Genomic DNA, 24,387 nt, shown 5'->3' with positions numbered 1-24,387 from the left:
CTTTCACTTTCATTGGCAGGAAACTGAAGAGACATGGTTTTGATCCCTGGGTTGGAAAGATCCCTGGAGAAGGAAATGGCAACCCACTCCAGTATTCTTGCCTGGAAAATCCCGTGGACAAAGGAGCCTGGTGGGCTGCAGTCCATGGGGTCACAAAGAGTCAGGACTGAGTGACTGAGTGCATGTGCGCACACGTGCGCGCACACACACATCTGGACATTAGCTGATCTGACACATACACACATCTGGACATTAGCTGATCTGACTCACACACACACACACACACACACACACACATCTGGACATTAGCTGATCTGACCTCCAGGAGACTAAGAGCCTGAGGCTGAAACTTGCAAGGCAACCCCCCCAGTGAACTCTAAACTTGACTAGCTAGCTCCTCTCTGTAGGCAGAATGCGGTGAAATAGACATTGTAAGAGAGAACTGTGCTGTTATTCTTGTCTGAGGTTGTACTCCAAATCCTCTTTCATAAGAAAGACCCGATTTTGATGAACTTCTTAAACGTGATCGTGTTGAGTTCATTGATGGTAGTGTCCTCTTTGTTGTGATCAGTAGACTGACTTGAGAATCGTATCCTCACTGTGTAATAAGACTGGACGCCGTTGTTTGCCATCTTTTCCTCTTGTCATCATGCGTGTGGGGGTTGGAGGAGAGGGAATCCATTCCAGATTCATGAATAAATGATTTTTAAAATTCTGCCCTGAACAAACTGCAGCTGATAGTAACTTTTCTTTTATCACTTTGGTAATATCAGCCTCAGGGTAAAAAAACAATATGTGTTGATAAGAAACAATCTCCTAGATCTTGTGGTAACGAAGAAGAAGGTTTTGTATCAGTGTTGCTTTCATTTCTAGACTGTTCCTGTGAGGATGGTCAAGACCTGGGAGCCGCTCTGGACTCACAAATACACTCTTCCTACATGGAGTAATCAACGCTCCCTGTAGCGAGTCATGGAGGGCTGCATATGTTATATATTTCTTCCTGCGATGTCTGTGTCTCATTTCCACGTTGCATTATTTAAACCTCAATTCTCAGCTCAGACTTAATGGACTCTTGAGGTGTTTGTTTCCTGTGACTCTTACGTAACCCACTTGCAGGTGTGGGAAATCTCTTGTTCTCAGTTTGAATCATCATAAGCAACAACTAAACACATAACCCGTGGTGAAAAACATTTACTCCATGCAATTGAAAATTCTGAAACAAACCAGGGCCTGCCACCTTCACTCTCGGTGTTTCCTGGCCCAGCGGAGAATCCAGGAGGCTATCTGCCCTCACCCAAAGAGTGAGCTTCCTGAGTCCACCGGCCTCCAGCCTCTCCCAGGTATGTCTTTTTGAAGCGAGTTAGACACTTCACTTAATCTTTCGGCTTATGTTGGTCAAAAAGGGAGGTGTTAAAAGATCCCTTAATTGTAGAGTGGTAGAAAGACAAAACAGAATGACTGAAACTACCTACCCATGGAAACAAGTCAGGTTTTCCGTTTGCTGAAGCTAGGTCCCCGTCTGTCTAAATTGTACTTTTATTGGGACTCATGATGATGAAAATTCTCCTGAGCTTTGATGGATGATGTAGCAAGGTGATATCTTTACAGAAATGTGTCTAAGCCATCCAGGTATTTGATGTCACTTCCCAGGTTGCCCCAGTAGGACAGCAGGAGGCACAAGAGGCCTGGGTTTGATCCCTGGGTTTGGAAGAGCCCCTGGAGGAGGGCATGGCAGCCCACTCCAGTATTCTTGCCTGGAGAACCCCATGGACAGAGGAGCCTGGTGGGCTACAGTCCATGGAGTTGCAAAGAGTTGGACACAACTGATCGACTACACGCACACGTGTACACACACACACACACAGACTGCCAAGAACAGTGCTAAAAACCATCTTATAGTGAGTGTTTCTGGTCACCCTTCCATCCCAGACTGCCCTCTGGCCCCTGGGGGAAGAATGTTTTATTTATTTTTCAATAAACATTGTATTTTGCATAAAATAGTCCATTTCTAGATGAAAGTATACATCCCTGTACTCGTAAAGTGAAAAAGGGACGATAATGAAAAGATAGCAAGGAAAAGAAAAACAGAAGCCTTGTCAAAAATTATTTTTGATCAGAAGCTTCAGCAACGTGACTTTGCTTCATTTTACCCCTTTGCCCTGAATGCAGGGAAAGGTTTGGTGAAAGAAGCCATCCTGCTTCCCTTCCTGCGGATCGCTGGATCATAATGCTTGGGCACTGCTGATGGAAAAGAGGAACATTTCAAAGAAATACGAGGTACACGGCTCTCGCGGGCTGCCTGGTCATTGAGAATGATGTCCATGGGAGAGGTGAGTCCCAAACGTCTGGGAAAGAAGTTCACAGCTCATCACCAACCCCCACTATTCCTCAGGGAGTGTCATTCCCAGACTCTAGGCTGGGAGCTGGCTGGGGAGTTGGTTTGCTGTGTCCCGCCTTTCCCCAACCCCTGCCGTCCTGTGTTCCATCCATCTTGCTTCTTCCTAACACCTGAGTGAGGGCTCCTTCCTGAATGTGACTCAGCTTGGCCTCCTGCTGCAAGATTATGTAAAGCATTTTCTCAGCTCTAATTGCCTGGCTTTCGTTCCTCAGCCCTGCAGGCTAAGAGCTTGGCTTTTATTTGAACCTTCTCCCTGTGTGGCTGTGGATCTAAGAAATTAGCACTGGTCTTATTTATTTTTAATGGCTCCTCGTGAGAAGGGAACATACAGGTTATGCCAACGACGCTTGTGTTCTCTGCAGCTTTTTCCGCTGTGCTTTGCCCTCCGCCGAGAGGCTACACAGCAAGCTGATCCCGGCTCCCACCCCACTGTTTAAGCCGGCTCAGGAGAGTCGCAATCCAGAGTTGAATTCAGCTCATCTCTGCAGTGTTAACCATGAACCCAGATGGTGCTTCTTGTGTTTTCCTGTTCCTTTTTAAGAAATACCTTGTCCTGAAGGGCTCATGACACTTGAGTATCTCTGCAGGTTGCATACAAAATCAGTAGACATTCTCAGTCCGCATTTGATGAACATTCTTAGAGAATTCTTAGAGAATCAATGTCCGGCCCAGTTCCTCCTCTTTATTCATTTAAGAAAAGGACCATCTTGGGAGCACTAATCTGAGTCTTATTTCTGACTTTGCTGGCTCCGGGTGACCTTGGATAACTCACCAGAGGGGAACCGTCACTTCTCAGAAAGTGAAGTTTATTGGGGACTGACCAGGCTCTTGGTAGAACAACAGCCTGTGCTTGGATTTCTCTAGGAACACCTGGCTTGGCTGAGGGCCAAGAGGCAAGGGCTTGGGACAGGAAAGGAAAGGGATTGACCTAGTTCTCCCCGAATCTCCCGCTACTCAGTCTGTCCCCCTCAAGTTCACATCTCTGAGTTGTAGGGGTGAGCCAGGCAGCAACCCAGTCCAGCGTAGCCCCAGCCCCGTGGGACTCATGGTCCAGCAGGAGGACAGTCTGCACTGCCACAGGCTTTAGTAAAGGGGAAGTTAAGGCTGCTTGGCAGCCTGTGACCAAGGATGTAACCAATCCCAAGGGATCCGAGGAGGCTTCCCTGAGAAGTGACATCTGGACACGCAGATCAGAAAGAAGGGCGGTTGCTAGTTAGGGGGACTCTGGGCCTGGCCACACCCTTCTGTGCCTCCAGGTTCCAGGAGATGAGGAACAGGTGTGGATGTGGGCCAATGGAACATTCTTTATTATTCGAGTGACGATGGCAGGATCCCAGCCACCTCAAGAACCAGAATCTGTCACCCCAGTGCCTGCACCTGGCCCTGAGGTCTGGCCTCCAGGGGGCTGGGTCAGTGCTGGTGGTGGGGGTGGGGAAGGGATGGGGCTGTGGTGACTGGGACATCAGCGGACGTTGCAGAGATTTTTATTCGACTTAGAATCCAGATGCTGATTATGCAGAGTTGTTCTTTCCTGTTCCTGGGCCTTTGCTCATGCCTTCCTCCCCCGCTCCCACTGCCAGCCCAGAAAACACATGCACATTCCTCCTTCTACCTTCAGAGTCCTTCAGAGTCCCATCTATCTGCAGCTTGGGCTCTGGGGTCAGATAACCAAGCTGAACCCTGGTTCCATCTCCTACCCGCTGTTTGACCTTGCAGAGGCAGAGGTTACTTAACCTCTCCATGCTGCACCTCTGTGTCTGTGAATGGGAATAATAACAGTGCCTAGACTTCCCTGGTGGCTCAGCAGTAAAGAACCCCTTGCCAGTGCAGGAGACACGGGTTTGATCCCTGGGTTGGGAAGATCCCCTGGAGGAGGGAATGGCTACCCACTCCAGTATTCTTGCCTAAAGACTCCCATGGACAGAGGAGCCTGGCAGGGGATTGCAGGGTTGGACATGACGGAGAGACTAAACAACAGTGCTTGCCTCCTGTGATGAGCCGACTGTGGAGTGCTTAGGAGAATGCCTCAGGAAGGGCTACTGGGTGTTAACATTCAAGACCAAGAGCTCTTGGGAGCCCACCAGGTTCCACACAGAACTCGGAGTTCTGGGCATTCTTTTTTCTTAGCACTTACTTAGCCAAGCAGCCCCAGAAGCAGCCCTGGAGCTAAACAACCAGGGTTGTAGCCAGCGAGAGTCCAGACCTGGAGCCATGGGGAGTCCCAGCAAGTGGGGCTTAGGAAGAGCTTATTGAAGATTTGGGGGGAGCCTCTAAGGACATGGGGCTCTGCCCAAGATTGGAGGCTGCCAAGAAGCAGGCAAGTCTGCAACTGGGCATTTCGATGAGTCTTATCTGTGGTACAGGAAGATGAGCTGGAGGATGAGCTGGACTTGGTCATGGAGCAGCAGACGCTCCTTCTGATGTGGGGTGGGTGTTTGGTATTCCGTGGGTGGCTCACTGACCTTATTGTCGTCTATGCTTAGACACAGTTACGAAGTGGCCTCGCTCTGTCTCATCTAGCCAGAGTCTCCTTGTAACTTCTCCTGAGGTTGGTATTCTGCAAGTTTATCAGTCAGTTCAGTCGCTCAGTCGTGTCCAACTCTTTGTGACCCCACTGCAAGTTTATGGCCACTTTCTAAATGTCAGAGGCTGCTGTCTTTTTCTCTCTCGACCCACTAGTTATTTATTTGAACTAATTTTTTCTTCCTCAAGAGAAACTGTAAGTGAATATATTCATTCATGCAACAAAACAACAGCTGAGTATCTATATGGACAATGTGCCAGGCAAGATAAAATGGTGAAAACCCTGCCTTCCTTCAAGGAGCTCCAAGTCACAAGTCAAGACTGAAAGACTGTCTGTGTCAGTCTAGTTTGCTCATCAGCTTGCCACCAAGAAGTTTTCCATCCTGCCTGGAACTCCCAAACCTCTGCTTCCACGAGGCAGGGTTAGGAACTCAGTGTGAAGGTTGGACCTGCCACCCCTCCCCATTCCTTGCACCCCTCGGACTGTGTCTGCCCAGGATAGGCCCAGGGACTAGGTGTTCTGTGCGTGTTCTGTGCTGTATCCACGTGTGGTCCACAATCAGGAGGGGTGAGGGAACTCGACACCCTCACTCACATCTCAGTGCTGTATGCTCTCTTCTCATAGTTTTCTCAGAAGACGATTTTAATTCAACAAGCTCCTTAATGTTGATTCTCCTTTCTGAATGGCTTTGCTCTGTAGGGTAATTATGTTTGGCTGGAGATCAGAGACCACCTTATAGTTCAGTTCAGCTGCTCAGTCATGTCCGACTCTTTACGACCCCATGGACTTCAGCACACCGGGCTTCCCTGTCCATCACCAACTCCCGGAGCTTGCGCAAACTCATGTCCATCCCATCACAGGGGCTTCCTAATTAGACCAGCATCTGGGTGGTGAGATGCTATTGTAGGCAGTGGACACTAGAGGGCAGCAGTCAGGCGCTGAGCTACCAGCGGTAAACTGTGGAGAACAGGGGGAAAGGACCCCCCAGAAAGTTTCTGGTCTCCTCTCCTCAAGTCCATGCGGGCCTGCATTCATCCCTTTTGTAATAATTGCTGGGAAAAGTGAACCCTTTTGGAACAGTAACCTCTTAACAGGTTTTGTTTATTTTTAAAGCAATTGCTTTTTGTTTGAAGCACACAGTGCAAGAACTCCCAATATCAGATTCTTTAAAACATACACATCTTCTCTTCTGTTTTAGATCCCACCGAATAGTGTGGTGGGGTATTATGTCTGAAGCCTACTCTTGGAAGGGCTGGGGGAAAGTTCTTTGTCCTATTCTTTTTTTCTTTTTTTTTAATTGGCATCATGTCCAACAGTGGCCCAGTCAGTCTGCCTGCAATGCAGGAGACCCAGGTTTGGTCCCTGGGTGGGGAAGATCCCCTGGAGGAGGGCATGGCAACCCACCCCAGTGTTCTTGCCTGGAGAGTCCCATGGACAGAGGACCCTGGCGGGCTGCAGTCCATGTGTGTCGCCAAGAGTCGGACACGACTGAAGCTGCTAAGCACAGCACAGCATATCTGACCTCTCTAAAATATTGGCCCAGATAACCTTTTCCCATACCATCACTGAATCTTTATTTTCTTTTCTCATATGAAATTTTATGTCATCTAGCAAATAATTTCAGAGTACTTTCTGAGTCCATAAAGACCAAAATAGTTACTCTTCAAAGCTTCCCTCTCCAGTCATCAAATTAAATAAAATCACCATCTCTAATACTGTAACTTCTTTCTTGCTTTCAGTTCAGTTCAGTTCAGTCACTCAGTCATGTTTGACTCTTTGCGACCCCATGAACTGCAGCACGCCAGGCCTCCCGGTCCATCACCACCTCCTGGAACTCGCTCAAACTTATGTCCATCGAGTCGGTGATGCCATCCAACCATCTCATCCTCTGTCATCCCCTTCTCCTCCGGCCGTCAATCTTTCCCAGTATCAGGGTCTTTTCCAGTGAATCAGTTCTTCACATCAGATGGCCAAAGTATTGGAGTTTCCGCTTCAACATCAGTCCTTCCAATGAGTATTCAGGACTGATGTCCTTTAGGATGGACTGGTTGGATCTCCTTGCAGTCCAAAGGACTTTCAAGAGTCTTCTCCAACACCACAGTTCAAAATCATCAATTCTTCTGCGCTCAGCTTTCTTTACAGTCCAACTCTCACATCCATACATGACCACTGGAAAAACCATAGCCTTGACTAGACGGCCCTTTGTTGGCAAAGCATTGTCTCTGCCTTTTAATATGCTGTCTAGGTTGGTCATAACTTTTCTTCCAAGGAGTAGGCATCTTTTAATTTCATGGCTGCAGTCACCATCTGCAGTGATTTTGGAGCCCCCCAAAATAAAGTCAGCCACTCTTTCCCCTGTTTCCCCATCTATTTGCCATGAAGTGATGGGAGCGGATGCCATGATCTTAGTTTTCTGAATATTGAGCTTTAAAGCCAACTTTTTCACTCTCCTCTTTCACTTTCATCAATAGGCTCTTTAGTTCTTCTTCACTTTCTGCCATAAGGATGGTGTCATCTGCATATCTGAGGTTATTGATATTTCTCCCGGCAGTCTTGATTCCAGCTTGTGCTTCCTCCAGCCCAGCATTTCTCATGATGTACTCTGCATATAAGTTAAATAAGTAGGGTGACAATATACAGCCTTGACATACTCCTTTTCCTATTTGGAACCACTCTGTTGTTCCATGTCTAGTTCTAACTGTTGCTTCCTGACCTGCGTACAGATTTCTCAGGAGGCAGGTCAGGTGGTCTGGTATGCCCATCTCTTAAAGAATTTTCCACATTTTGTTGTGATCCACGCAGTCAAAGGCTTTGGCATAGTCAATAAAGCAGAAATAGATGTTTTTCTGGAATTATCTTGCTTTTTTATGACCCAGCGAATGTTGGCAATTTGATCTCTGGTTCCTCTGCCTTTTCTAAAACCAGCTTGAACATCTGGAAGTTCATGGTTCACTTATTGCTGAAGCCTGGCTTGGAGAATTTTAAGCATCACTTTACTGGCATGTGAGATGAGTGCAATTGTGCGGTATTTTGAGCATTCTTTGGCATTGCCTTTCTTTGGGATTGGAATGAAAACGGACCTTTTCCAGTCCTGTGTCCACTGCTGAGTTTTCCAAATTTGCTGGCATATTGAGTGCAGCACTTTGACAGCATCATCTTTCAGGATTTGAAATAGCTCCACTGGAATTCCATCACCTCCACTAGCTTTGTTCGTAGTGATGCTTTCTAAGGCTCACTTGACTTAACATTCCAGGATGTCTGGCTCTAGGTGAGTGATCACACCATCGTGATTATCTTGGTTGTGAAGATCTTTTTTGTACAGTTCTTCTGTATATTCTTGCCACCTCTTCTTAATATCTTCTGCTTCTGTTAGGTCCATACCATTTCTGTCCTTTATTGAGCCCATCTTTGCATAAAAGGTTCCCTTGGTATCTCTGATTTTCTTGAAGAGATCTCTAGTCTTTCCTATTCTGTTGTTTTCCTCTATTTCTTTGCATTGATCGCTGAGGAAGGCTTTCTTATCTCTCCTTGCTATTCTTTGGAACTCTGCATTCAAATGGATATATCTTTCCTTTTCTCCTTTGCTTTTCGCCTCCTTTCTTTTCACAGCTATTTGTAAGGTGTCCTCAGACAGCCTTTTGCTTTTTTGCATTTCTTTTTCTTGGGGATGGTCTTGTTTTCTTGCCTTAATCCATTGCAAAGTCAGCACCTTATGACGTTCTGCATAGGCTATGTTCTTTATCAAACATGTGTCCAAAAGTTGGGCCATAAACTTAGCTTAAAATGGGAATCTTTGACATATCAACACATATTTCTTTTTAAATTTTGAATATTATTTATTTACTTATTTGGCAGTGCTGGGTTTTAGTTGTGGCATGTGAGACCTAGTTCCCCGACCAGGGATCAAACCCAGGTGCCTGCATTGGGAGTGCAGAGTCTTAGCCACTGGACCCCTAGGGAAGTCCCACAACACACATTTCTGAAATCCCTCTCTCAAAGTCCGAGGAATTGCACTTGGTGCCCTGCGGAGTTTTAAAAGGTCAACTTTCACACTTCCTGAGGTGGGGTGGAGGGTTAGGTAATAAGCTGTCACTGCGAGGACAGGAAGTTGACTCCCAAGGTCACATGTCAGGGTCAGAGCTGGCAGAGACCCCAGACAGGCTTTGTGGTCACCCGGCCAGTGATCTCGCTTTTCCTGCGTCTTTGTTGTGACGTGGCTGTGATTGCCTGATCTTGGCACTGATACTCTCCATTAAAAAAAAAACAAAAACTATGTGTTATACGATCAACATTAAAAAAATATATGTGTCATGGGTTTAGAGTTTTCTGTTTGTAAGGCAGTGTGCCATCATGGAAAATACAGGTTTCAGAGTCAGACCACCCTGTGTGACAGACCCAGCTCAGCCCCTTTCTAGCCATGTGCCTGGGAGGAGCCACCTACCTCCTCCAAGCTGCTGCTGCTTCGTCTTTTTTTGTATTGGGGTATTTATTTATTTTTATTTATTTTTGGCTGTGCTGGGGTCTTCACTGCCGCATGGGCTTTCTCTAGTTGCCTTGAGTAGGGGCTCCTCTCTGGTTGTGGTGCGTGGGCTTCTCATTGCCGTGGCTTCTCTTACTGAGGAGCATGGGCTCTCGGGCGCACCGGCTTCAGGGTGCCTGGGCTTAGTTGCCCCCTCTGCATGTGGAATTGTCCTGGATCAGGGGTCAAACCCATGTCCCCCGCCCTGGCAGGCAGATCCCTAACTACCAGGACCACCAAGGAAGTCCTCTTTGTCTTTTAACGCTGTTGTAAGTTATCAGAGACTGGGCATTTGAAGGCACTCGGCACAGTGTCTGATATATGTTGGCAGCTCCACGATGGGGCCCGGTTTTATGGCTGGCTGAGTTCTTCCCGGAGGTTGGCGTCCATCCCTTCAGGCCAAGGTGAAGGCTCAGAACGTCTGGGAGAAGTGACCCTGTGGAGCCAGAGTCAGAGCCCAACACAGACCTTCGCCTCTCAAAGAGCTTGAGAGGGCAAGATGCAGGAGAGGAGAACTGAGGCACAGATAGGCCAAGCAGCACGAGGAAGAATCCATCTGTGATCTAGTTGCCACCTCCCGACTTCCAGACAGCCCTGGTGCGCTGGGGGCAGAGCGCGTGGTGTGCCAGGGTAGCAGGATTTCAGACATTCCTTCCAGCCCGAAGACTCTCTGCTAGAAGCCTTTGTACACTTCCATCGTCAGCAATAACAGCGATGGCAGCTGATGCTTTGGCTCTTCCCACGTGACCATGGCCTGCGGTCAGGTCCTCAGTGTAAGTGCAAGAGTCAATCACTCAGTCGTGTCTGACTCTCGGCGACCCCATGGACTGTAGCCCACCAGGCTCCTCTCTCCATGGGATTCTCCAGGCAAGAATACTGGGGTGGGTTGCCATTCCCCTCTCCAGGGGATCTTCCCAACCCAGGGGATTGAACTCGGGTCTCCTGCATTGTAGGCAGATTCTGTATCATCTGAACAATTTTCTTCTCTTTTCTTCTGACAGAACCTAGCTCGTTGCCTTCAATACTGGCATGTCTCCTTTTTGGTTTTAGCATCACCTGCATTAACCCAAGTCTCATTTTGGCTCTTCCCCGACCTTGGCAGGTCACTTCCTGCCCCTGGGGCTCAGCTCTGTGTCTGTAGAATGAGGAGGTGGTCTAAGGCCCCTTCCGGCTCCGGTCTTCTGTGAAACACAGCTCCCACTCTCAAAGCTGTCGAAAATAAAAGCAAGGTCACCTCTGCAAAGCAATTTATGTTCACAGCTCTCCAGCTTAGCGTCAGATGTGGATCATAAAAAGGCAAGTAGACAGAACACCAGATAAGAACCAGCATATATTGAAATAAAGGACAAATTAGCAGAGAATAAGGGTGTTTTCAGTGTAGCCAGAGCTGTTTGAGAGAGTGTGGACCCTCTTGCCGGATGGCCTTTGAGAGTCTGGTCCATTGTAGCAAGAGGAATGAGAGCACCAGGGGTGTGCTCTGCTGTCACACAGGCTGTCTGCCCCCCACGGGCTGGGAGGAACCTCATAGGGGATCTAGATGTTGAGGAATTTCCCCTAATGACTGAGGTCATGCAGGATAAGGTAGTTGGCACAACCCAGGTGGTCAGTCCCCACCTAGAGCGCAGAGAATACGGTGATGTCCCAAGAGGCTGACCTCATGCCTTGGTCTTCTGCGTGAGAAAGCAAATTGCAGAGAAGTGAGATGGGGTGGCGCTCACCTCGAATCATCTCTGATGCACATGCAAAGCTAGATCACTCAAAAACAAATGCCCTTCATCGTGATAACAATTTACACATCACAGCTATTTGGAATCAGCTAATCAAGGGGAAAAACTCAGGACGGAAAACCAGGCATTTGCATTATTTAGTGTGTATCCAGTGCCACAGGCTTATGGTTCATTTACCTACCAGTGGCCCCGTGTGCACTTCGGAGCTCAGAGAAGATAAAAATCTGTGTACTATCTGGACTAACATGGCAGTGAAGAAGCTTCAGAAATACACAGCAATTGGGGGAGGTGGTTATTGCAGTAGCATTTTGGGCTTCCCTGGTGGCTCAGCTGGTAAAGAATCCGCCTGCAGTGCCGGAGACCTGGGTTCAATCCCTGGGTTGGGAAGATCCCCGGGAGAAGGGAAAGGCTACCCACTCCAGTATTCTGGCCTGGAGAATTCCATGGACTGTATAGTCCATGGGGTCACAAAGATACAACTGAGTGACTTTCACTTTGGCAAATCTGAATAAAGTATTTGGGATGGAAGTAATGAAACCAAATTCACCCATTCATTACCCTTTAATTCACTCACATATCCTAAAGAGAACTAAGGATATCCTAAAAGGAACTAAGAAGTTTTGGTAATATGAGGCTTCAGTTATTAAAACTATCAAATAATGCTCAAAATTAGAAGCTGTTCATTGTTGCTTTAGTCATTAAACATCACAACAAGGTCCAACTGTCCAGCACAGAGAATTCTATTCCATGTCCTATGATAAACCATAATAGAAAAGAATATATGAAAAAAGACTGCTATATATGTATAGTTGAATCACTTTGTGTACAGTAATAATTAACAAAACACTGTAAATCAACTATACTTCAATTAAAAAAAGAACAAAAAAAACATGGATTGGCCATCCACTGTAGGCCAGGGGATAGCCATTCACCTACCAGGCTGGTGCTAGGACCAACTTGAAAGATGAACAATGTGTGGTCCTCACCTTCTGAGGGCTCTTGGTCAAGTGAAGAGACACGCAGGTCAACAAGTGAATGATAGCTCCATGTGATAAGTACTGATCAGAGAGATGAACTCACATGTCCTGGGACATACAAAGCTGTCACAAGTGCCTGGAAAGCAGGTAGATTTAACTTGAGGGTAAGGCCACTTCCTACCTTCATCTTGTTGTTGTGCAGTTGCTCAGTCGTGTCCGGCTCTTTGCAACCCCATGGACTGCAGCACGCCAGGCTTCTCTGTCCTTCAGTATTTCCTGAAGATTGTTCAGATTCGTTTCCATTGAGTCAGTGATGCCATCCAACCATCTCATTCTCTGTCTCCTCCTTCTCCTCCTGCTTTCAGTCTTTCCCAGCATTAGGGTTTTTTGCAATGTAGAAAGATACACAGCTGACAAGTGAGAAACAACAGTCCAGTCCAGGCAGACATGAGCTTGGGCGAATGTATGGGGCTGGAAGGGATGGAGGCAGTCTGTGTCTGAGGAACAGTGCAGGCGTGGCAGCCACGTGTGGTTATTCAGGAAGCAGAGAGTGGAACAGCTGAATCACAGGGGTATGGCTGGAGAGAGGGTTCAGGCCAGGGTGGGAGGGGCTTTGTGTTCCAAGTGAAGGAGATTGGATTTTGTTTGGGAAACTGACCAAAGTTTTTAGGAAGCTGAGGCATGATCAGTGAGACTAGATAAATCGAGATGTTGTTGGTGGAGATCAAGAATACGGGCACAGGGAATTCCCTGGAGGTCCAGTGATCAGGGCTCTATGCTCTCAGTGCCAAGGTTTAAGACCCCACAAGTTGCGCATGTGGCCTAACAAAAAGAGTACGGTGCACAGAGCATCCTTGGAGAATGCAGCAGACGTCAGTGTTTTATTTACCTGGCGCAGCTCCCATCTCCTGGAACAGGAGACACACCTGCCTGCACCTGTTCTCCCCTGCCCCAACTTCAATATGTCAGCCTTCCCAAGAACTGCCTTTTAAATGTAAATTTAAAAATAATAAAATATTTAATAAAAAGCCATCTCCTTAGCTACAATGATTGATCTAAGGGTGGATACCAGATACAAGCTAGTTCAATCATAGTATCTTATTGTCTCCACCCTTTCCGGAGTGTTTGACCAACATATGGGCATGTGACCCCAGTCAGAGACCTTCCCTGGTAATTCTGAATTTTGAATTGTCACTAGGGGAAAGAGCTGGTTTTTTTTCTGATGGTGAATCTGTCAAGTTGCAAATTTAGCGATGCTGCTGGTTATGTCTCTAATATTTGGAAAAAAAACTGGCCTTCAGTAGAAAAAAGTTTAACCTTAGCAGAGACGCAGGTGTGAGGCTCAGAAGGAAGTTAGTTCTGGTGGCCTTTCAGCCTCTGGTTCCAGGCATCCCTGGAGTTAATTTCATCCTCTCCTGTCTTACAGTTTGGTTAACGTGAACCCATAAATTACCCTTTATACTGGAGGTAATTCTTATTGGGTTCCTGACACTAGCAACCAAGAGTCCTGACTAATGAAGACAGGGAGATAATTAAGTCTGATCTTGATACATTGCCTTTTAAAAGACTCTTCTCTGAGTGGTGGTGGAGCTTAAGGGGAAGAGCAGGACCAGAGATAGAGACTTGAAGGTCATGTTTGGTTTAGAGGTTGTCTGAGCCTTGGGAGTGAATGAGCTCACCGAAGGTAAGTGTAGGAAGTGAACTGAGGCCTAGGAGGATGCCATCCTAGGAGGAGGCATTTTGAAGGATGCCAGCATCCAAGGGGACAGAGGAGGACCAGCTGTCTCACCCAGGCCATTTCTGATTTCACCCAGCTCTGCCACTCTCACAGTCCTCCTTGGGGAGAAGGCCACGTCTAAGTCCAGGAGGGGGTCGCTAGCTTCTCTTTTTTTCTATCTTTCTTTTCTTTATTGGCCATGCAGCATGTGGGATCCTAGTTCCCTGACCAGGGACCAGAGATCAAACCTGAGCCCCCTGCGCTGGAAGCTCAGAGTCTTAACCACTGAACCACCAGGGAAGTCCCCTTTCTTTTTTTCTTTTTTATTTAATGCTCTAGGTCACATCTTTTGAAATCTGCAACAGAGTAATTCTAGTTCTCCATCCCCCAAAAGCTCTTCCTCTTATTTGAAACCTGTGATCTCATAATTTAGGTCTTCAGGGTTAAATTTCTCATTCATCGAGCCATTGTTGTTCAGTCACTCAGTTGTGTCTGGCTCTTTTGTGACCCCATGAACTGCAGCACACCAGTCTCCTCTGCCCTCCACTATCGCTCAGAGTTTGCTTAAACTCATGTCCATTGAGTCGGTGATGCCATCCAACTATCTCATCTTGCCCCCTTCTCCTGCCCTCAATCTTTCCCAGCATCAGGGTCTTTTCCAATGAATTGGTTCTTTGCATCACATGGCCAAAATATTGGAGCTTCAGTTTCAGCATCTGCCCCTCCAATAATATTCAGGGTTGATTTTCTTGAGGACTTACTGGTTTGATCTCCTTGCAGTCCAGATCATCTGGTAGTGATCAGGTTTTACTGAACCCTTCTGGTCTTTCTCATCTGCGGTTGTTCTGCAGATAGTTGCGATTTTTGGTGTGCTTGTGAAAGGGAGTGAGCCCAGGGTCTTTCTACTCTACCATGTATACACATATCCTTCTGTATACTTTAAATCATCTCTAGATCACTTATAACACCTGAAATAATGAGATGTAAGTAGCTGTAAATAGAATGTAAATTCTATTTAAATAATTGTCAGCATGTGGAAAATTCAGGTTTCATTTTTTGAGGTTTCTGGACTATCTTTTGCAAGTATTTTAAATCTACAATTGGTTGAATCCATGAATGGGGAACCTGTGGATGCAGAGGGTGATGATTATCTGGGTGGAGAGCAAACTTCCCTTGCCCCCTAAACTGAGGTTTTAGAATGAACTTTTGTTTGGGGTTCAATCACGTCTGACTCTTTGCGACCCCATGAATCGCAGCACGCCAGGCCTCCCTGTCCATCACCAATTCCTGGAGTTCACCCAAACTCATGTCCATCGAGTTGGTGATGCCATCCAGCCATCTCATCCTCTGTCGTCCCCTTTTCCTCCTGCCCTCAGTGCCTCCCAGCATTAGAGACTTTTCCAATGAGTTAACTCTTCACATGAGGTGGCCAGAGTACTGGAGTTTCAGCTTTAGCATCACTCCTTCCAAAGAACACCCAGGACTGATCTCCTTTAGGATGGACTGTTTGGATCTCCTTGCAGTCCAAAGGACTCTGAAGAGTCTTCTCCAACACCACAGTTCAAAAGCACCAATTCTTCGGCACTCAGCTTTCTTCACAGTCCAACTCACATCCATACATGACTACTGGAGAAACCATAGCCTTGACTAGATGGACCTTTGTTGGCAAAGTAATGTCTCTGCTTTTCTATATGCTATCTAGGTTGGTCATAACTTTCCTTCCAAGGAGTAAGTGTCTTTTAATTTCATGGCTGCAGTCACCATCTGCAGTAATTTTGGAGCCCCCCAAAATAAAGTCTGACACTATTTCCACTGTTTGTCCATCTATTTCCCATGAAGTGATGGGACCGGATGACATGATCTTCATTTTCTGAATGTTGAGCTTTAAGCCAACTTTTTCACTCTCCTCTTTCACTTTCATCAAGAGGCTTTTTAGTTCCTCTTCACTTTCTGCCATAATGGTGGTGTTATCTGCATATCTGAGGTTATTGATATTTCTCCCGGCAATCTTCATTCCAGCTTGTGTTTCTTCCAGCCCAGCGTTTCTCATGATGTACTCTGCATATAAGTTAAATAAGCAGGGTGACAATATACAGCCTTGACGTACTCCTTTTCCTATTTGGAACCAGTCTGTTGTTCCATGTCTAGTTCCAACTCTTGCTTCCTGACCTGCATATAGGTTTCTCAAGATGCAGGTCAGGTGGTCTGGTATTCCCATCTCTCTCAGAATTTTCCACAGTTTCTTGTGATCCACACAGTCAAAGGCTTTGGCATAGTCAATAAAGCAGAAATAGATGTTTTTTCTGGAACTCTCTTGCTTTTTCCATGATCCAGCAGATGTTGGCAATTTGATCTCTGGTTCTTCTGCCTTTTCTAAAACCAGCTTGAACATCTGGAAGTTCACGGTTCACATATTGCTGAAGCCTGGCTTGGAGAATTTTGAGCATTACTTTACTAGCATGTGAGATGAGTACAGTTGTTCGATAGTTTGAGCATTCTTTGGCATTGTCTTTCTTTGGGATTGGAATGAAAATTGACCTTTTCCAGTCCTGTGGCCACCGCTGAGTTTTCCAAATTTGCTGACATATTGAGTGCAGCACTTTGACAGCATCATCTTTCAGGATTTGAAATAGCTCCACTGGAATTCCATCACCTCCTCTAGCTTTGTTCATAGTGATGCTTTCTAAGGCCCACTTGACTTCACATTCCAGGATGTCTGGCTCTAGGTGAGTGATCACACCATCATGATTATCTTCGATGTAAAGATCTTTTTTGTACAGTTTTTCTGTGTATTCTTGCCACCTCTTCTTAATATCTTCTGTTAGGTCCATACCATTTCTGTCCTTTATTGAGCCCATCTTTGCATGAAAATGTTCTCGTGGTATCTCTGATTTTCTTGAAGAGATCTCTAGTCTTTCCCATTCTGTTGTTTTCCTCTTTTCTTTGCATTGATCACTGAGGAAGGCTTTCTTATCTCTTCTTGCTTTTCTTTGGAACTCTGCATTCAGATGCTTATATCTTTCCTTTTCTCCTTTACTTTTCACCTTTCTTCTTTTCACAGCTATTTGTAAGGCCTCCCCAGACAGCCATTTTGCTTTTTTGCATTTCTTTTCCATGGGGATGGTCTTGATCCCTGTCTCCTCTACAGTGTCACAAACCTCATTCCATAGTTCATCAGGCACTCTATATGTCAGATCTAGGCCCTTAAATCTATTTCTCACTTCCACTATATAATCATAAGGGATTTGATTTAGGTCATACCTGAATGATCTAGTGGTTTTCCCTACTTTCTTCAATTTCAGTCTGAATTTGGCAATAAGGAGTTCATGATCTGAGCCACAGTCAGCTCCCAGTCTTTTTTTTTGCTGACTGTATAGAGCTTCTCCATCTTTAGCTTCAAAGAATATAATCAATCTGATTTGGTGTTGACCATCTGGTGATGTCCATGTGTAGAGTCTTCTCTAGTGTTGTTGGAAGAGGGTGTTTGCTCTGACCAGTGCGTTCTCTTGGCAAAACTCTGTTAGCCTTTGCCCTGCTTCATTCCGCATTCCAAGGCCAAATTTGCTCTTACTCCAGGTGTTTCTTGACTTTCTACTTTTGCATTCCAGTCCCCTATAATGAAAAGGACATCTTTTTTGGGTGTTACTTCTAAAAAGTCTTGTAGGTCTTCATAGAACTGTTCAACTTCAGCTTCTTCAGCATTACTGGTTGGGGCATAGACTTGGATGACTGTGATATTGAATGGTTTGCCTTGGAAAGGAACAGAGCTCATTCTGTCATTTTTGAGATTGCATCCAAGTACTGCATTTTGGACTCTTTTGTTGACCATGATGGCTACTCCATTTCTTCTAAGGGATTCCTGCCCACAGTAGTAGATATAATGGTCATCTGAGTTAAATTCATCCATTCTAGTCCATTTTAGTTCTCTGATTCCTAGAATGTCAACGCTCACTCTTGTCGACCACTTCCAGTTTGCCTTGACCTAACCAGGTTCCTATGCAATATTGCTCTTTATAGCATCGGACCTTGCTTCTATCACCAGTCACATCCACAGCTGGGTGTTGTTTTTGCTTTGGCTCCATCCCTTCATTCTTTCTGGAGTTATTTCTCCACTGATCTCCAGTAGCATATTGGGCACCTACCAACCTGGGGAGTTCCTCTTTCAGTGTCCTATCATTCTGCCTTTTCATACTGTGTAGGTTTATGTGTGTGTATACATATACCTATATCTATACATGTATCTATGTCTATACCTATATCTACCAAGGAGGAAAAGCCCAGAGACATTAATCTCTTTGATTTGTCTCCTACGATGGGATAGTGGATCCTGTTCACCAGGGTGAGAGAGACATGAATTGAATCGTATGAGGAGCTAAGTCCCCACTTGTATCCGAGACCAGTCCTGGCATCTGGCTGCCCAAGCCCAGCTGGCCCTATGCCTGCTCCTGCTCTGGCTGAAAAGAGCAGGCAGGTTTCCAGCTGTCTGGCAGGATGAAGGTGGCCGGTTGACCAAGGGGTGCTTGGAGCCCTGATATATGTGTGTGTGTGTGTTACTGCCTGGCCCGTGTGGGTCTCAGTGCTGCGTCCACCCGCAGAGCCCATTTCCATCTCTTGCAATCTGGCCTCTGAACCACGGGCAGCAGGATCTCTACCAACAGCCCGACGTGATGGTTTATGTTTCTCTTCTTCAGCTGATTTGTTCTTGTCTCCGGTCACTAATCCACTGCAAGAACTGGTGATCAGACGCCTGTCACAGAGGACCAAGGTTGTGATGGGTGTGGCTGCTACGGCAGAAACAGCAACGTTGAAACGTGTGGTGTGTACTACCGCGGGGCCTTGTGCATTGGGTTCTCCCAGCGAGTTTCTTACTTTTTGACCAAAGATGATGTTGGTCTTTGAGACTCCTTTTTTAGAAACCTACCATATTCACCAAGAAAGTATAATTTAGTTTACATACAGTTTTCTTGGATTGAATAAATCAGCTGAAAGCAATTGTCTATTTCTCCTTCTGACTTACTTCACTCTGTGTGACAAACTCTCGGTCCATCCACACCTCTACAAATGATCCAACTGTGTTCCTTTTAATGGCTGAGTAATATTCCATTGTATATACGTACCACAACTTCTTTATCCATTCATCTGCTGTCAATGGACATCTAGGTTTCTTCCACGTCTTGGCTACTATAAACAGTGCTATAGTGAACATTTTGAGTTATGATCTTTTCAGGGTTTATGTCCTGCTGTGGGATTGCTGGGTCCCCCTTTGAAAGAGTAGTGAAATTCAGGAATACACCCACCAGACTGTTCAGTTCTCTGTGAATGAGGCGTATGCTATATGTTTGTATCTGGCACAGTATGGTGTTTAGCAGTATAGACTCTGGAGCCCCAGGCATTCTGGGTTCACATCCTGCCAGGAGCACTTGCAGGCTGTATGGCCCCTCTATGCTTCGGCTGCCCCATCAGTAAAGCAGCATGGGTCTCCCAGCTGTGATGGCTGCATGGGTGGGACAGCTGAGAGTCAGGACACAGCCTGGGCTGTGAGTACCAGAGATCAAAACAAGAGCCCAGTGCCTCCTGGGCTCAGCACAAGTCTGTGAATGAACAGCAGCAGTCTTCGACTGCTCACCTGGCTGAATCCTCACAGGTATCCTTACCTCTGGGTCAGAAAGGTAGGGACATAGCTCTAGGGGGAAAAAAAAAGAGACTGATTGGAATGACTGGCCAGGGAGGCTTTCTTTGGGGTTCTCCTAACAATCCTGACTCTCCTGGCTCGAGAAGGCAGGGGTGGAGTCCTGTGTGTTTGTGAGGAGCTGGAGGCATGGGAGGGAAGGGTCGTATGAGATCTCAAACAAGAGAAAGGATAGTCCGGACTCTGACCTTACGCAGGTCCATGCTGGCAATAGCCACTAAGCTCCACCAGAGGGAGCCCTGGGGTTAGCATCCCTGAGCCAGGATTCGCTCACACCCTTCCAGGGGGTCTCAGCGGAACTTCTCAAGGGCTGTTCTTGTTCTCTGTTGAATCTTTACCTCCTGGAGCCTTGGCACTGTCAGCACCCACTCTTCATTCTTTCCTGTGACCTTGAGCCTCTGTTTAAGAATGATGTCCTGTATCAATTCACAATATTTAGAGATCATGGTGAATGAGATGAGATTCCTCAGAGGGGATTGTATGGGGTCTTCTAAGCATTAGGAATGTGCCAGAGCCACTCACTGTCAGCCTGTCTTTAATATATGTGTCTGTATGCATGTATGCATGTGCACGTATAGACTCGTGAATGTAATAAGTGATCATAGAGCCTCCTGATAAAAGTGAGGACAGTGAAAAAGCTGGCTTAACACTCAACATTCAGAAAACTAAGATCATGGCATCTGGTCCCATCACTTCATGGCAGATAGATGGGGAAACAGTGGAAACAGTGACAGACTATTTTTTTGGGCTCCCAAATCACTGCAGATGGTGATTGCAGCCGTGAAATTAGAAGACGCTTACCCCTTGGAAGAAAAGTTATGACCAACAAAGACAGCATATTAAAAAGCAGAGGCATTACTTTGCGAACAAAGGTCCATTTAGTAAAGGCTATGGTTTTTTCAGTAGTCATGTACGGGTGTGAAAGAAAGCTGGGCACCGAAGAATTGATGCTTTTGAACTGTGGTGTTGGAGAAGACTTTTGAGAGTCCCTTGGACTGCAAGGAGATCCAACCAGTCCATCCTAAAGGAAATCAGTCCTGAATATTCATTGGAAGGACTGATGCTGAAGTTGAATCTCCAATACTTTGGCCACCTGATGCAAAGAACTGACTCATTTGAAAAGACCCTGATGTTGGGAAAGATTGAAGGTGGGAGGAGAAGGGGACAACAGAGGATGAGATGGTTGGATGGCATCACCGACTCGATGGACCTGAGTTTGAGTAAACTCTGGGAGTTGGTGATGGACAGGGAGGCCTGGTGTGCTGCAGTCCACGGGGTCGCAAAGAGTCGGACACGACTGAGTGACTCAACTGAACTGAGATGTCCATGCACTTTGAAAATATAAAGTTTATACTCATGTTCCCTTAAACTATAAAATGCCTTACTTCTCTTACTGCTTGAGGCTTCTGGCTTGTTGTGTTCCTTCTACTTCCCCAAGACTGCAATCTCCAGAACTTAACTCGTTACTGAACCAAACTCGGTCCCTTCCCCTGAGTGCAGTAAAGTCAATCTACCGACACCAGGTTGTAAAGAAGGAAAGGAGTGTTTATTGCAGGTGCCAAGCAATGAGTCCAGGAAAGCTAGTGCTCAGAACACTTGGGCTCCCTAAAGGAGTTCTCAAGAAAGCGTCTTTAAAGGCCAGGTGAGGGAGGTGGGGATCCAGGGTACATGATCTGCTTGTGCAGTTCTCTGATGGGCTGATGGTGGTACCAGGGTGGTGTCACAGGAGTGAACATTATCAGCCTCCAGGAGGCCTGGGGGTATGTGCTCATGGTCGTCAAGTACTTAACATTTTCCATTTGGTGATGGCTTTAGCATTTGTAAAAAAAACTCAGAAAGTTTGAAGAGGGAAATGTGATAGGAAGACTTGTTCAATGTAGAAGAGACTGGCACTATGGAGAGGGCTCCAGGAGAACTCTAAGGGTAGAGGATGAAGGGGAAAGTAGAAGCTTAGGAGCTCAGAGTAAAGAGCCTGTATGCCCGCTGGCCTCAGACCCCAGAGGGGAGGTCCCTGGGTCAGGAAGCATGCTGCCTGCGATGGTGATGCTGGCGAGGATGAAGGTGCCCAGAGCTGGCGGCCCTGCTGCCCCTCTGCAATGCCACTGGGGTGCCTGCTTGCTGCTGCTCTGAAAAACAGAAAAAGGGAAGGGGGAGAAAAAGGCCCTTCTTTCTCTCTCAACCATGCATCGTCCCGCCCACACTCCTATTGTCCAACCTCAGGGCCAGCCAGCTGGCAACGCGAAAGCTAGCCTGCAAAGTCCAGCTCCAGTATTACAAAGTGGGAGAAGGCTGGGGGAGGCGGGAGGAGCTGAAAGATGTGAAATTAATAACTGGTACAGATGGAAAGTACATTTTTTCATCCCAAGGATGGAAGGAAGCCCAAAACACCATCATGCAAAAGGGAGATAGATTGACTCAGAGAGGCATTTGCACCTAAAAACCGAAGGTTTAGGTGAAAACATCTCTTGGAGCAAGGCTATGAGATGCATTCTGCTTGCTGCCAAGGTATTGGGTAAGCAATACAGGATGTTATAAAGCCTATTGTGCAAAAAATGTGCAGAACGCTGAGGGCTCTTCAACTGAGCAAATGCCCAATACAGAGTTGATATAGCTGAGAAATGCATTCTAGAAGAAATGGAGTCAAAAGTCAATCATTGAAAGATCACTCTTCAGGGAGGCTCTTTATTACTTTCAGAAATGATGATAAACTTTTTCTGTGCAAATAGCATTTAGCATGTCCCCCGCCCTCCCCCCCCCCCCGCCCCCACACACACCTGAGCTTTTGATATTTCTGGAGAGTCTAAGACTGAGGTTTGTAAGATCTGGGGCACAGCCATGATGAGCCATGAAGCCCCCTCTCCCTGCCAGAAGGGAGTGGGTCTGAGGGTAAAGAGTGGGAAGGGTTCTTTCCATGTGACGGAGAGGCAGTCAGGGACCCGTCTGGCCCGATCTGTTGCCTGCACTTGTGACGTGGTGACCGATCCCCGCAGTCAGCAGTTGCTCCTCTCTCCCCAGAACCCTGACTTTTCTGCCTCCATCGCAACTTCTCTAATTGCAAAGTGTCCTCCCTGATTTGTTCTTTAGACTATCATGTCTGTCCTGCAAAGTGCTGACTCCCAGCCTTGCTGGGCAAATTGAACACATCACTCTTGGAAATGCCAGTGCTGCCAAAGTCAGTCCAAGGGTCCCTCTTCTCCATTGGAAGCCTGCTTCCCCTCCTGTCCATCCCAGCAGTGGTGAATCTGAATATGTATGGGACATCTACCCCCAGCTGCACCAGGTCCCCGAGGACTGAGTGAGGCCTCAAGCCATTCTGTAAGAGTGATAAAGAATCTGCCTGCCAATGTAGGAATTTCAGGAGATGGGAGTTCAGTCCCTGGGGCAGGAAGATCCCCTGGAGAAGGAAATGGCAACCCACTGCAGTACTCTTGCTTGGAGAATCCCATGGACAGAGGAGCCTGTCAGGCTACAGTCCACGGGGTTGCACAGAGTCAGACACAACTGAATGACTTAGCATGCACACACGTGCATTTTACTGTATGTACCTTTGGAAAAACTCACTTTGTACATACAAAAAACAGGTATGTACATTTGGAAAAACTTAAGCTCTATAAATTTAATTGTGTATAAATTATTCCTCAATAAAATTTTCTTGAAAGTTAAAAAGTGCTTTCATACACATTATTCTGTTTGTTCGCCACAACAGCCTGAGAGAGGAATGCAGTGAAAATTCTCCCCATTTTATGTTTCAGAAACCCAGCATCCAGATAAAAGATTCTACGAGTTGCCTGAGATCTCACAAATGGGATGAAACTCAGCCTTTTACTCCTGTTCCATTTTTTCTTTCTATTACATGTACTACTTAGTGGTTTCAGCAGCACCATGAAACAGGGTATAAATTGGGTCTTTTATAAATAAGTGAATGGAATACAAGATACCAGAGCCAAACCAAACCTGCAAGTTTCCTGACACAATGGACTAAAGTAAAAACCGGAGCATAAAGATGCTTCCTGGTTGGTTCAGTGGTGAAGAGTCCGCCTGTTAGTGCAGGGGACACAGCTTCGATCCCTGGTCTGGGAGGATCCCACAGGCTGCAGAAAAACTAAGCCCGTGCCCCACAGTTAACTGAGACTGTGCCCCAGAGCCCAGGAGCTGCAACTGCTGAGCCCACAGGCTGCAACTGCTGAAGCCTGGGCACTGGAGAGTCTGCGCTCTGCAACAAGAGGAGGCACTGTAAAGAGAAGCTAAGCACAGTAACTAGAGAAAAGGCCACCCAGCAGTGAAAACCCAGCACAGTCAAAATAAATAAATAAAGCTGGACATAAAAATGTCCTCTACAGTGGTCGTTCACATGGGCAGGCATGGTGTGTATTTCACAAATTTAAATTAAAATATGATTGGTATATTAGCACCATAATATGTTATTTTCAGGTGTACAATGTTGTTTTTGTTGTTCAGTCACTCAGTTGTGTCCAACTCTTTGCAACCCTATGGACTGCAGCATGCCAGGCTTTGCTGTCCCCTTCTCCTCCTGCCTTCAATCTTTCCCAGCATCAAGGTCTTTTCTAATGATTTAGCTCTTTGCATCACGTGGCCAAATTATTGGAGCTTCAACATCAGTCCTTCTAATGAATATTCAGGGTTGATTTCCTTTAAGGTTGACTGGTTTGCCCCGATGGCTCAGTGGTAAAGAATCTGTCTACAATGCGGGAGCTTCAGGGGACAAGGGTTCGATCCCTGGGTCCGGAAGATCTCCTGGAGGAGGGCACAGCAACCCACTCCAACATTCTTCCCTGGAGAATCCCATGAACAGAGGAGCCTGGCGGGTACAGTCCA

At 46.5% G+C, this 24,387-nt stretch overlaps 1 long non-coding RNA gene across 2 annotated transcripts; it reads left to right on the top strand.

The window, feature by feature from the left end:
• The first annotated feature begins 201 nt into the window (after positions 1–201).
• Positions 202–23,965, top strand: LOC120857876. Of its 2 annotated transcripts, XR_005719761.1 has the most exons (4): positions 208–1,340; positions 2,170–2,330; positions 22,636–23,132; positions 23,304–23,965. It is a non-coding gene; the product is annotated as an uncharacterized LOC120857876 (long non-coding RNA). The 2 variants fall into 2 exon arrangements; XR_005719760.1 differs by lacking the exon at positions 23,304–23,965 and having other exon boundaries at positions 202–1,340; positions 22,636–23,219.
• Positions 23,966–24,387: the final 422 nt, after the last annotated feature.

Source organism: Oryx dammah, unplaced genomic scaffold (genome assembly GCF_014754425.2).
Source record: "Oryx dammah isolate SB20612 unplaced genomic scaffold, SCBI_Odam_1.1 HiC_scaffold_29, whole genome shotgun sequence".
NCBI lineage: Eukaryota > Metazoa > Chordata > Mammalia > Artiodactyla > Bovidae > Oryx > Oryx dammah.
This window is presented reverse-complemented; position numbering and strand designations above follow the sequence as displayed.